The sequence below is a fragment of the Ursus americanus genome, chromosome 2 (assembly GCF_024610735.1).
Source record: "Ursus americanus isolate L20-20 chromosome 2, mUrsAme1.1.p, whole genome shotgun sequence".
NCBI classification, from domain to species: domain Eukaryota; kingdom Metazoa; phylum Chordata; class Mammalia; order Carnivora; family Ursidae; genus Ursus; species Ursus americanus.
In genome coordinates this window covers 80588754-80603151 of record NC_142128.1, presented here as the reverse complement: position 1 = coordinate 80603151, position 14398 = coordinate 80588754, and the positions used below count along the sequence as shown (strand labels likewise).

The window sequence follows — 14398 nt, the reverse complement described above, 5'->3', positions numbered from 1 at the left end:
AGAGAGAATCCCAACCAGGCTCATGCCCAGCACAGATCCCGACACAGGGCTCAATCTCACAACCCTGAAATCATGACCTGAGCTAAAATCAAGAGTCGGACACTTAACCGACTGAGCCACCCAAGTGCCCCAAACTTAAGAATACTTTTATTACTCATTTAAGTGACTCAAGAGTTTCAGTCTAGTGTCCATTTTACAGTGAGTGAATTTAACTGACATCTTGTAGAGAAACAAGCTGTTTCATGCAAAAGTCAGAAGCATAAATGAACAATGCTGCTTTCTTCAGACTAAAGTCAAATATCATGAGGACTAAAAAAAGAAACTATATTTGACATGGTTCTATTTACATCACGTAAAATATGAAAAGCTCAAAACAATAGTCAACTTCCAAAAGTTAGCTAAGGATGATTCTAACTTGCCAACCGAAAACAGAAATAGAATTTCACTAAAGCTATAAAAACGATATAAAAGAATCTGGTTAAGATGAAACATATAAAAACCTGAAGCACCTCGTATCAAACAAGTATGCAACTTCAAAAAAACTATTTACTTGATAGCAAACAAGGAGTCCACACTTCAAAGTATCACCCAAATACTCACTTCATACGGGAAGCACAAAGGCTCAGAGAAAACTAACAACAGTCAAGAAATTTAAAAGAATTACATTTACCATTTAACGTCCCCACTTATCATGCAGGCTAAGAGTTCATAAAAAGTAACTTTTAGAGGAAAGGAGCCACATGAATACTTCGTCTGTTTTAAGATCTTCCCATCTTCTGGGGTGCCTGGGTGGCGCAGTCGTTAAGCGTCTGCCTTCGGTTCAGGGCGTGATCCCGGGGTCCTGGGATCGAGCCCCGCATCAGGCTCCTCTGCTGGGAGCCTGCTTCTTCCTCTCCCACTCCCCCTGCTTGTGTTCCCTCTCTCGCTGGCTGTCTCTCTCTCTCTGTCAAATAAATAAATAAAATCTTAAAAAAAAAAAAAAGATCTTCCCATCTTCAGGTTCTTTCAAGAAACTTCAACCATCAATTACATTTTCTCTCATGTGTATGTCTAGGCTCCTCCTCTCACCAAGATTCTTCCTATCAGCATTTATACTTAATCTTCTTATTTAAAACAACACCAAAGTCCCACAACCTAGCACCCTCCTCCACTACTGCTTTCTTTTTCCTTTACAAACTTCTCAAAAAAGTTGACTGAATACACTCAGTCTCCATTTAGAGATACTTTTCACTCTCTCTTCAAGCCATTCCAATGTGTATAAATGCACTCCCATTTCTCCATAACAGCTCTCACTAAAATCACCAAAGATCTCTTCATCTCTAAATCTAATGGGCATTTTTTTTTTTTTTTAACACAGGGCTTGAACTCATGACCATGAGATCAAGACCTGAGCTGAGACCAAACATCGGATGCTTAACTGACTGAGCCACCCAGGCACCCCTAGGCATTTTCAAATAAAAAGTCCCATCTTGCTTGGCCTCTTGGCAGCATTCATCACAGTTAACTACTCTCTTAAATACTCATTTCCCTTGGCTTCCATACACTACACTCTGGTTTTCCATCTTCTCTCTAGTTCTTTTTCTTACTCTACTCTGCTAGCTAGTCCTTTTCTCTTAAATCTAGAGATTCAAGCAGGTTTGACCATGGGCTCTTTTCTAACACTATACTCTGGGTGACCTCACCAAGCCCAAGGCTTCAAATACCACGTATATGCCAATGACTGCCAAACTCTGGCCCATATCTTATCTCTGATATGCTAACCCACATATCAAACCATTTATTCAGAAACCTCAAAGGCACGTCTTACCCAACATCTCCAAAAGCCAACTTACAATTATTCCCAAAAAACAAGCGTGAGGTATTCTCTATCTCAGTCCAGATGTACAAGCCAGAAATATCCACAAGAGGTGATTATAACTACATGACCTCTAAGGTCCTATTCTACTCTAAATTTATAATCTATACCACCAGTTCCAACCATGGTCCAAGGATCTCTTAGGGTCCACCTTCCAGGAGGAGTCTTTGAAATCAAAACTATTTCCATAATAATATTAAGACATTAATCCTCTTTTTCACTTTCATTCTGAGAATGTATAGTGCAGGCTCCCAAAGGCTACATGATATATGATATCACAACAGATTGAATGCAGAAGGAGGTATGAGAATCCAGATGCCTTCTATTAAGTGAGACATTAAAAAGATTTGAAAAATGTCCAACAATGTCACTCCTTTCACTAAATGTTTTTGTTCTGGAAAAATAGTTATTTTTCATTTAAAAAATGTTACTTGTTCACTTTAATATGGATTTGTTATTTTAAATAAGTTAATAAGTATACTTAAAACTTCCATACCATGCATCTTTTCCCTAGGAAACTAGAAATCAACCACAAGAAAAAAATCTGGAAAAAACACAAATACATGGTGGTTAAATAACATGCTACTAAAAATTAAATGGGTCAACCAAGAAATCAAAGAGGAAATCAAAAAATACATAGAGACAAATGAAAATGAAAACACAACGGTCCAAAATCTTTGAGATGCAGCAAAAGGTGTTCTGAGAAGGAAGTTTATAGCAACACAGGCCTACTGGAAGAAGCAGAAAAATTTCAAATAAACAACCTAACCTGACACTTAAATGAGATTCAAAAAGAACAACAAACAAAACCCAAAATCAACAGAATGGAAGGAAACAGAAAGGGATAGAGCAGAAATAAATGAAATAGAAACTTTAAAAAAAGCAGTAGAACAGATCAATAAAGCCAGGAGCTCTGGTTCTTGATCAACAAAACTAATAAACCTTTAGCCAGACTCATTAAAAAAGAAAAAAAAAAGAGAGAGAGAGGACTCAAATAAAATCACAAATGAAAGAGGAGAAACACCAACCAACCCTAGAACTATAAAGGATTATAAGAGAATATTATGAAAAATGGTATGACAACAAATTGGACAAACTAGAAGAAATAAATTCCTAGAACCATACAACTTCCCAAAACTGAATCAGGAAGAAACAAAAAACTTGAATAGATTGATTACCAGCAATGAAATTATATCAGTAATGAAAAAAAACTCCCAGCAAACAAAAGTCTAGAACCACATGGTTTCACGGGTGAATTCTACCAAACATTTAAAGAAGAGTTAATACCTATTCTTCTCAAACTATTCCAAAAAATAGACGAGGAAGGAAAGCTTCCAAATTCATTTCATGAGGCTACCACTACCCTGATACCAAAACCAGATAAAGACACTACCAAAAAAAAAAAAAACAAAAACAAAAACAAAAAAACAAAAACTACAGGTCAATATCTCTGATGCACACAGACGCAAAAATCCTCAACAAAATATTGGCAAACTGAATCCAACAATACATTTTAAAAAAATCATTCACCACAACCAAGTGGGATTTATTCCTGGTATGCAAGGGTGATCAATATTCACAAATCAATCACTGTGATACACCACACCAACAAGAGAAAGGATAAAAACCATATGACTATTTCAAGAGATGCAGGAAAAGCATTTGACAAAGTACAACATCCATTCATGATAAAAACCCTCAATAAAGAAGAAAGTCCCTAACTACCCAAAGCAATGTAGATTTAATGCAGTCTCTATCAAAATACCAACAGCATTTTCAGAGAACTACAACAAATAATCCTAAAATTTGTTTGGAGCCACAGAAAACCCCAAATAGCCAAAGCAATCTTGAAGAAGAATAACTAAACTAGAGGTATCACAATCCCAGATTTCAAGATATATTAGAGAGCTGTAGTAATCAAAACAGTATGGTACTGGCACAAAAACAGACATATAAATCAATGGAACAGAATAGAAAACCCAGAAATAAACCCACAATTAGATGGTCAATTAATCTTCAACGAGGATACACAATGGGATAAAGACAGTCTCTTCAAAAAATGGCGTTGGGGAAACTAGACAGCTACATGCAAAAGAATAAAACTGGACCACTCTCTTAAACCATACACAAAAATAAAAACTCGAAATGGATTAAGGACCTAAACATGAGATCTGAAACCATAAAAATCCTAGAAGAGAGCACAAGCAGTACTCAGCCATAGCAACATTTTACTAGGTAGGATTCTGAGGCAAGAGAAAGAAAAGCAAACATAAACTATTGGGACTATACCAAAATAAAAAGCTTCTGCAAAGCTAAGGAAAACAACCATCAAAACTAAAAGACAACTTAACTGAATGGGAGAAGATATATGCAAACGACATATCCAAAAAAAAAAAAAAAAGTTAGTACCCAAGATAAATAAAGAACTTATATAACTCAACACACACACAAAAACAAATAATCAATTAAAAAATGGGCAGAAGAGGAGGGGCATCCAGGTGGCTCAGTCGGATAAGTGTCTGCCTTCAGCTCAGATCATGATCCCAGGGTCCCAGCTGAGCAGGGAGCCTGCTTCTTCCTCTCTTCCCCACTCATGCTCTCTGTCGCTTTCTCTGTCTCTCTCTCTCAAATAAATAAATGCTGCATGTGGAGATGGCTTAAGATTCTCTCTCTCCGTCTCCCTCTGCCCACCTCCCCTCTCTAAAAAATAATAATAATAAAATTAAAATAAAAAATGGGCAGAAGATATGAACCAGACATTTCTACAAAGACATCCAGATGGCCAACAGACACATGAAAAGATGCTCAACATCACTCACCATCAGGAAAATGAAAATCAAAACCACAATGAGAGATCACCTCACACCTGTCAGAATGGTGAAAATCAAAAATACAAGAAACAAGTGTTGGCATGGATGTGTTGGTGGGAATGCAAACTGGTGCAGCCACTATGAAAACTGGTATGGAGGGTCCTCCAAAAATTAAAAATAGAGCTACCATATGATCCGTCCAGTAATTCCACTACTGGGTATTTACCCAAAGAATACAAAAACACTAATCTGAAAAGATATATGCACCCCTATGTTTATAGCAGCATTATTTCCAATCACCAAAATATGTAAGCAGACCAAGTGTCCACTGATAGATGAATGGATAAAGATGTGGGATGCGTGTGTGCGCATGTGCGCACGCGTGTATGTGTATAATGGAATATTAGTCAGCCACGAGAAATGAAATCTTGCTATTTGCAACAACATGGATGGCTTCAGAGCATATAACGCTAAGTGAAATAAGTCAGAGAAAGACAAATACCATATGATTTCACTCATGTGTGGAATTTAAGAAACAAAACAAACAAAGAGTGAAAAAGAGACAAACCAAAAAACAGACTCTTAACTATGGAGAACAAATGGATCAGTGAAATAGGTGAAGGAGATTAAGAGTACACTCATCATGGTGAACACGGAGTAATGTATAGAATTGTTGGATCACTATATTGTACACTTGATACTAATATAACACTGTATGTTAACTATACTGGAATTAAAATTTTTAAAAAACTAATATATATGTTTAAAACTTCTAATATAGCAAATACCAATAGATATAACCCACGTAAACAAAAGTTAAGTTTTTAATAACTCGAGTATAAAGTGGTCTAGACACAAGAAAGTTTGAGAAATGCTGATCTATACACTTATCATATAACACAAATAAGATAGAAGATGACATTTTTATGAACTAGCCAATTCTCAAGTACCTTCTAGCAGCAAATTTTCCCTTTACATTTACTGACAGGGCTCTCATTCAGTCACACAGATTTGGCTCAATTATTTATTGGGCTCCTACTATGTGCCTGGCCCTGGGGATAGAGATGAAAGAAATTACTTTGTTTTGGCTCTCAAAGAGAATGTTTTCCACACCTTTGCTATGTTTCAGTTCTCTCATCTCTATCAGATCCCATGTAACAACCACGGCTGCCTGAAAGAATGAGAAAAGACAACCCTGCAATAGTCATACTATCTCGTCTAAATATAAAATGGGCAAATTTAGTAGGGACCAGGCTAGAAAAAAGGAGTAAACATTCCAGTTCTAGGTCAGACCTACTGAACTGTTACAAGTAAATTCTCAGAATAACCAACACTCCGCATACTATAGTATAATACACAAATACAAATGACCTGAGAATTTAGCCTCACCTCTCTTCACATTTAAAATACAAAAACCCCAACACTACTTTTACAAATACAAGGCTGATCTACTGTAATCTAGGAAATCCAGAAAGAAACTATGTAACATTTGGTACCAGTTTGGCCTTTGGAACATAAGTGGCAGGGTGAGGATCACAAAGAACATAATATCCCCCACTGACAGGAAATGAGCTATACTTGACTACAGGTGCCCCTAGTCTTTTAACTTAAGGAAAAGTTAATGACAATGAATAAGACCAAGAACAATGCGGGGGGGGGGGGGGGAGGTCCTAGAAATACGAGCCTATACTTTGCTTACCCACCATCTAGTTATCCTGAATGCTTACTCTTCCAAATTAATTTCAAGGAATATCTGTCTATAAAAGTGTCTCATGGTTCACAAGTCAGGATTATTTTTCCCTTAAAATATAAAATTCATTTACATATAGATACATACATAATATGTATATTATATCCCTATGAAAAATGTATTTCTTATTGTGAATGTCCTAGTCAAAGGAGTTGGACAGGTTCCCAAGCCTTTCCAGTTCACAGAGCTCTCAGTGTCTCAGTAATTTTCTCATGGTGCCCCCAAGCACCAAAAAAATACCTCCCAGTTCCATTTATTAGATCCATACAATCCAGTAAGTATTTGTGTCCTAACAACTTAGCAGCAGTTTGAAAAATACATATAAATGGAAAGAAAGGTTTTATTACTATACAACCACAATTACTTATTAATGAATGTGTGCACCAGCTACACATTACACAACTTCTCAAACCTTGAAATCATTTTGGACACTGCCACTTTCACTTATCATTTACACTGATTTTTGCACAGTACTTGCTTTTTATCACAGCAGCCCACCCAAACCCAGCTTCTTGAAGACATCCTGTCATCCAAAGGAATGTAGCACAACCTCAGAGACACTACCTCAAACTAGTAGTTTGAACAGTGTCCCACAGATGTCAAATATTACTGTGTTTCCCTAGAAAATTTTTAAATATTCCACAGTGCCTGTGAGTTCACTACAGTGCTCCAAGACACCTCATGGCACAGTCTGGGAATGCTGGGTTTAAGAAACACTGACCCTGGATGGCTCAGTTGGTTAAGCGCCTGCCTTCAGTTCAGGTCATGATCTCAGGGTCCTGGGATCAAGTACCACATCAGGCTCCTTGCTCAGCGGCGAGCCTACTTCTCACTGAGCCTGCCATTCCCCCTACTTGTCTCTAGCTTGCTCGCACTCTCTCTCTCTAATAAATAAATAAATGAATAAATAAATAAAATCTTTGGGGGGAAAAGGAAACACTGATCTAGCCTATGTACTTACTTTGTAAATTAAGAAATGACACTTAAGGTCACAAAGCTAGTAGAAAATAAATAACACATAGAAGTTTAACCTTACATCAACAAAAGTTTTGAAAGAGAATCTCATTGTGACATCATGTGGATGAAATCTACAGATCTCTGAAAAACAACTAAATTCAAAAATATATTTATATGACTGTAAAATAGAAGAAACTGTTTCAATGTTTTTTAGAAAAAAATGTTTAAAAAGTATTAAAAGTGGGACTTATAATAAACAATACAAAAGTGTCTAAAGAAAAAAAAAAAAGGAAAGTCATCCACTCCCCCAGGGATAACACTGCTAATAGTTTAACATCTATCCTTACAGACTCTTTCCTATGCACATACAAAATCATAATAAAATCCCACTTTTATACTTTTTAAACATTTTTTTCTAAAAAACATTGAAACAGTTTCTTCTATTTTACAGTCATATAAATATATATATATATCATGAACATTCTTCCATGTCAGTACATAATAGTAATTGCAAACACTTATACATTTATTGGTGCTTACTAATAGTTTAACATCTATCCTTACAGACTCTTTCCTATGCACATACAAAATCATAATAAAATCAAACTAAATTTCTTTGCCCGTGTGTTTGCTTTTTCAAAACTGAATCATATTCCACAGTGTTATGCAACTTATTTTTCTCACTCAGTATTATATCATGAACATTCTTCCATGTCAGTACATAATAGTAATTGCAAACACTTATACATTTATTGGTGCTTACTATACTTACTTACGGCTTACAATAGCAACTCACTTAATTCTCACGACAGCCCTGTCAGGTGAGAACTATAATTACATCCACTTTATAGATGCGTTTAAGTAATTTGCTAATGGCTGCATCTAATAAATGATGCAGCTGGGATTTGAACCCAGAAAGTTAGCTGCATGGTCCCTGCGCTCAATGATACACTCAGCTGCTTCTCATGAAGTAAATACAGCTATCCCTCAACCTGTTAACAAGTGTGTAGTACTTCACAGCATAAAAGTACTATAATTTCAACTACTCCCCTACCAATGAAACATTTAGAACATTTTTTATTTATAAATACTACTGGCATTTACTTAAAACAACATTAAAATGAACATCCTTATAGATTTGCTCCTGTGCTCTGTGTTAAAATTCCGGTAAGATAAACGCCTAAAAATGAAACGACTCTATCAAATATGTGCCCCTTTAATTTTGATAAGTAACACCAAATTTCCTTCCAGAATATTGTTCTAGTTGTACCAATTTATAGTCCCAAAGACAGAGGGGAAGGCTGAGGTTTATTTTTAAGTTAACAAATATTTTTGATTCACTGAGGGGTCTATTTTGAGTTTTCACTCTGATATAGAATGAACAGATTGCCCAGTTGGTCACAATCATGATCTGATTTGATAATTATCTGACATTAAACAAGTGAAGACTTAGAGCTATACAGCGAATTCTTCATCCAGTTATGAGACCACTTTGGGTGAGATATTTCCCCTATATGATACTGTTCCCTTATGTGTAAAACGTGGGAATTGGACTAGGTGGCCTTCAAGATTTAAAACTCCCAATGCTGTAATTAAGAAGTGACTTAAAGTTATTAAGAGCCTATAATTACAGTACTAATTACATCAGGGTCTTAAGCCTTCTATTTTCTTTAAATCATAATAACTATTGCCAGAACACCTAAGTAAATCATTAAAATATCCAATAAAGTTTTCAGGATCCACCTGTGGCTTATTCTCAGTGGCTTTTTAATCCCAGGCTGTCATTCCCTGCTAACTACCAAACTTGAACATCTCTCTGGAGTATATTCTTAATAAGAGTTGATGTGTGCCTAGGAAAATGAACCAGTGTTTTGTTTTCTAAATATTATACCAAGACCACTCTTTAGTCAATTTATTCAACTAATATTTATTGATTAGTTTACTATATGCTAGCCACTGGGCATACAATAGTTAACAGAGGATCTCTGCCATCATGGAACTTACAGACTAAATGAGAAAGGCAAATAACCAACCAAAATAATCACTAGTAAATGTAAAGTTATACCTGTGATAATAATAAACAAAAATCCATTAGTGCAGGAAAAAAAAACCCACCATTCAATCTTTTGATTGTGTTTTTTTGGACTATTTGCGACACTAGAAATTGTATGACATGGGAAGAAAATGTCAATAAAGAAAATTATTTTGCAACTTGTCCCACGCTGCAAAAAGAGCACTCACAAGTGTACATGGCAACTTTTTTTTTTTTTTTTTTGGCAAGTTAACTTTTTAAATCATCAGTTCTACAATAAAATCACCAAGATGTTACTACTTTTCAGTTAGGCTACCATGTGGCCCAAATATTGGTTTTTCATAACCAAGAGTATAAATGATTTGAATCCAAAGATGACAGAACTATGAGTATCCAAACAAAATGAGAGATGACAGGTCAACTACAATTTCTTAAAAACACTGTTCAAGCAAAAAGTACATACAGCCGTAAAGCCATCCATTATAATAATTCATGACTTGCTCATAATTAACAAAAATTACTGAAAGTACTGTTTTTAAAGAATGACAATCATCAGCATAAAGGAGTTAGTGACATATCAAAAGGAGCAAAAATAGAATTTTTTTGATTTAAAAAAAACCATGGTCCAGAAGTATCTATAATACTCAATTTAAAAATAAAATTAATCCTACAATGTTAACTAGACTTGTGGTGATCGCTTCAAAATACATACATATACAGAGCCAATACGTTGCACACCTAACACTAACACAATGTGTCAACTATACCACAATAAAAAAAAAACAATTCTAGATCTGCAGAAATAAGAGCATCACTCATATAAATAAATGAACTTCCTTGTGTGTCAATTTCCACAACTGCAAAACAAAAATATTTGCCAAATATACCTCACACTGCTCTAAAGACTAAATAAAATAACGTTATTTGGTGATACACCAAAAAATGATGTCAATTATTTTAAACAGCTGCTTTTTTGCTGCCACTATAACATAGCAATTTAACAAATAAAATTGGTTAGACAGGGACTCCATCTCCTTTCTTCTGTCCATGATATGACAGAAGTGTTATAAAATGGGCAAAAGACTGGCAATCAAAAGCATTAGGAAAAAATTCACAACCCATAATTCATAATTGATTACCCCACAGGTTGGCTGTTTAAGAAGTAACACTCTTACATAATAATCTCAGAGAATCAGAGAAATTATCTCACATATGTATGAAATTGTTTAGTTATTAGACCTCACCATCACCACAAACACAGGTGCTGCTACTATGAAAAAATAAGATGTATTTATCCACACATACAAAGTATTTTAGCTTGATGTTTATTTTCTGATCAAAGCATCTTAAATTCAATGCAATGATGCTTCAATGCTTCAGATTTACTTTATTGCACTGAATGGAGTTCGTCAATTTTGCACACCAAAACTAATTCATATTACCCACCCATGGGTTTAAAGCAACTTCCACCATCCGTCTACCAACCAATCCCCCAAAGTCACAATCTCATGTTATTAGTAGCACACTGTGTTGTTTAAAAACAGTATTTTAAACTGAGAAATGTTTAAAGTGGAGAGCAGCTTTTAGTATTTTATCATTGCTTTTACAAACCGTTTCAAGCTGTTGCTAGGTTGGCCTAAGATAGCCTTTCCTTTAAAACCTTTAAATACAAGACAGGAGGAGGCATCGCTAACATGGCAACCTAACCATTAACGACTTTTCCAAATTCAAAACAAGGATCGCCATCAAAACAAAAAAATCAAAACAATCAGGTGGAGTGCATGGATACTGATTACTACTCCTGACAAGCTGTCCTATATGAAGGGTCTTTTCCTTTATGAAAGATTTGCTACTACACTAAAACCACGTTAAAATCTTATACCTATGTGCAACTTCCTATCTGAAAACTAAAAATCCAGTGAAATTCCAAACCGTATTTGTGACATTAGTTAAATATTATTTACCATGTTGGGCTACATTTCAAAAGAAGGTGGGGGGAAACACTGACAATTTTGAAAGCGTAAAGCTTTTTAAATCCCCCACTAAATCATTTGTGAATAAATCGGTAGACTACATTCGGCAGCGGCTAGACTGGAGCAGAAGATCAAAGTTTTCCCTATACTTGAGAATGTTTATCCTCCCCAAAAAGGAACAGAAACCAGTCATCCTTGCCACTGGAGCCAGTTGCCCGAAATTTCCTAAAATATGCCTCATCTGCAAGTGAAGGAGCACTTCTCGGGAGACCAAAGGCGAGAGGTATCGTACATCTTTCGCAGACGAGAGGAGGGGCGGGGAGAGCACTGGCAGGTAAGGAAGGAAATCCGTCTTCTGCAGGCACCGGTGGGACCTGAAATCCAGGTCTCAGGATGGCCCTCCCCGCAAAGGCTCAGGACCCAGGGAGGTTCCCCGAGGGGGACGCCAGGCAGGGCCAGGGCTCCCGGCGCCCCGCCCCGCCTCTCTCGCCGCCACCGGGGACCCGGGACCGCGGACAGAGGCAGCAGAGGCTAAGCAAGCGTCCGCGGTACCAGCCACGTCCTCCCGGGTCTCACCTGAGAGTGTCGCCTCCGCCCTCGGCTCCCACGGTGCATCCCGCGGGGCCTGGCGGAGGGTGCAGTGATGCCGCCCCGACCGGCCCCAGGGCTGCCGGGCCTGGCCTCCCCGCTCCGGGGACGCACCGGGTGCCCGCCTCGCACCGGCTCCCGGGATCCGCCGGGCTGCAGAGAGGGAAGGAGAGGCGGAAAGGCTGCCTCCCCTCCCCCACAGCAAGCCTCCCCCTGAGCTGCGGCTCTCTGCAGTTCCCTCTGGCGCAGGTCCGGCCCCGCTCCCCCTCCCGGGAGTCACTTCGGCAGCGGCGGCCCAGTCGCCATTACAGCCCAACAACTGACACGGAGGAGGAGCGGCGCCGGCGGCAGTGGCAGTGGCGGCCGCGCGAGGCAGGGCGGGAGCAGTCCGGGCCCAGGCAAACCTCGCGAGAACTGTCCCGAGACCGTTCCACAGGAATATAACCTTCGGTTAGGGCCATGTTGAGTGTGGCTAAAAAAAAAATGTGAGAGCGAAATAAGACGAAGAAAGAACACTCGAGAGCGCCATGTTTAGTGTGGCCAGTGTATGCTTTGCAGAACTCGGGAGGAGCCAGAGTAGATCCGCAGCGGAGACCTCCCCGCCCCCCACCCCCCACCCGCGGCCCTCCTTCTTCGGACGCTAATTGGGCCTTGTGGCTGCGCATTTCGTCCCTGGACAAAAAAAAAAAAAAAAAAAAAAAAAAAAAAAACCAAGGTGGGGAGGGTTGACGAGGGTGAACTCAGAAGTCGAAATTGCAGCTTCTCAGAGTTTACGATGTTTCACCAGTTGTCGTCCAAGTAAATCTTCTTTACCCCAGTCAGTTTCAGAGTAATTGCAGCTCTGCGGCTGCTGCAGTTACCCACTGCTGTCACCGTGGCGGTTTTATTCGCTCGAGTTACAGTTGTGTTCAGCGTGCAGTCTAATGGCTAAAGACTCCAGAGCAAGTAAAACGGAGTTTTCTCCCGTTAGGCATAGGCATCGATAGAACGGTGCTTTGAGAGACTCTCTGTGATCAACATATCTTCTAATATCTTTATCCTCTTTCCCCAGTCTCCGCATGGTGAATTCTCTGTCATGTGCCAGGACTTAGCTGAAATGACATGTCTTCTGCAAATAATGCCACCTTCCGCTAGGTGCTCGCTTCACACTAGCTCCCTGCCCATGACTTTCCTCCACCTTCTGAACACCGATAGCTCTTTATCCAGAGGCTGTTTCTCATCTTTAAGTATCTTGAAGACCCTTTTGTCTCTCTGTACCCCAATAGGGCCTAGATCAGTAACTGGGACATTTTAGGTGGTCGATAACTGCTTGTTGAGTAGATCTCATCAGAAGCGGGAGGCAGTAACTACTCCCTCTTTGTAGGGCCTTTAGCTGTGCCTGAATAGGACGTAAGTGGATGTACCCAAATCCTGCAGGTGTGTAAAATGTGTACTGTGTCTCTAGGGAGCTGTGCTGGAGGGAAGAGCAGGAAATGGGGGTATCCCAATGGTGCCAGTGGTAGCAAAAAAAACAACTTAAGTAAAGAGTTATTTAGTTGTTTTCCCCATCCATTCTATGTAAAGCGGTGGGATAGATGCTTTTCATATGTTATTTCGCTGAATTTATTCAACCACCTTATTAAGTATTATAAAACTATTTTTTTAGAAGAGGAAAGGGGTTGTGAAAAGCTAAGCAATTTGCCCAATATTATACCATCAGTAAAAGGTAAATATAAGATTTGAGGTCTCCCTTACTCTAAAGCCTATTTATAATTCTTCACCCCCATGCTGCCTCCTGGGTAACAGAGAAAACACCAAAAGTTCCTGTCACTATGTGGAGAGCAATGCTATCCTCATATCAGCCTATGCACAGTTTCCACCTCTCATATCTTGTGCTGATCCCTGCCGCTCCTTCACCTCCCAAATACCTCAAACACAGCCACTTCTCTCCTTTCTGACATGCCATAACTTTTATTGTTTACATCCTTACACATTAGCTCTTGCAGCATTTAACTGTATTTGACTCTAATGAATATTAAATTGCGATTTTTGAGTGAGGCCCTAAGGCAAACTGATAGCAGCAAGTAAATTATGAGACAGGCATCCAAGTGGCAAATTTGCAAAGAAGTAATATGACACCAAGTATGCAATTCTTGACCTCTCTCTCAAGACCCTTCAACCTGGTCAGTGATATGAAAGCCTTGAGAGATTGTAGAGTCACACAATTTGAGAGGAAGATTTTTGGAGAGAATGTGCAGAGGGGTGCAGAAGTAGCTCCTTCTTTACCTCAAACTCATGAGAAGGGCTTTGAGGAGACAACGTGTAAAGCTTGATGTGTGCACCAGAATCTGGAAGCCAGAGGAACCAGATGCTGGATTCAACCTGAAAAAGGTACAGGGACCTCAGCAGCCAGGTAGAGAATGGTATCCACCAAGTTAAGTGTTCTTGCTCCAA

The 14398-nt window shown here is 38.7% G+C and overlaps 1 protein-coding gene across 4 annotated transcripts in view; it reads right to left on the bottom strand.

Annotated features, from left to right (window-relative positions):
• Positions 1–12318, bottom strand: part of CEP350 (centrosomal protein 350) — a 150744-nt gene extending 138426 nt beyond the window's left edge. For all 4 annotated transcript variants that reach the window (XM_045811424.2, XM_045811428.2, XM_045811427.2 and 1 more), the window contains exon 1: positions 11954–12318. The gene's annotated coding sequence lies outside the window, so the exon portion shown is untranslated. The remainder of the gene's footprint in view (positions 1–11953) is intronic.
• Between the last annotated feature and the right edge of the window lie 2080 nt (positions 12319–14398).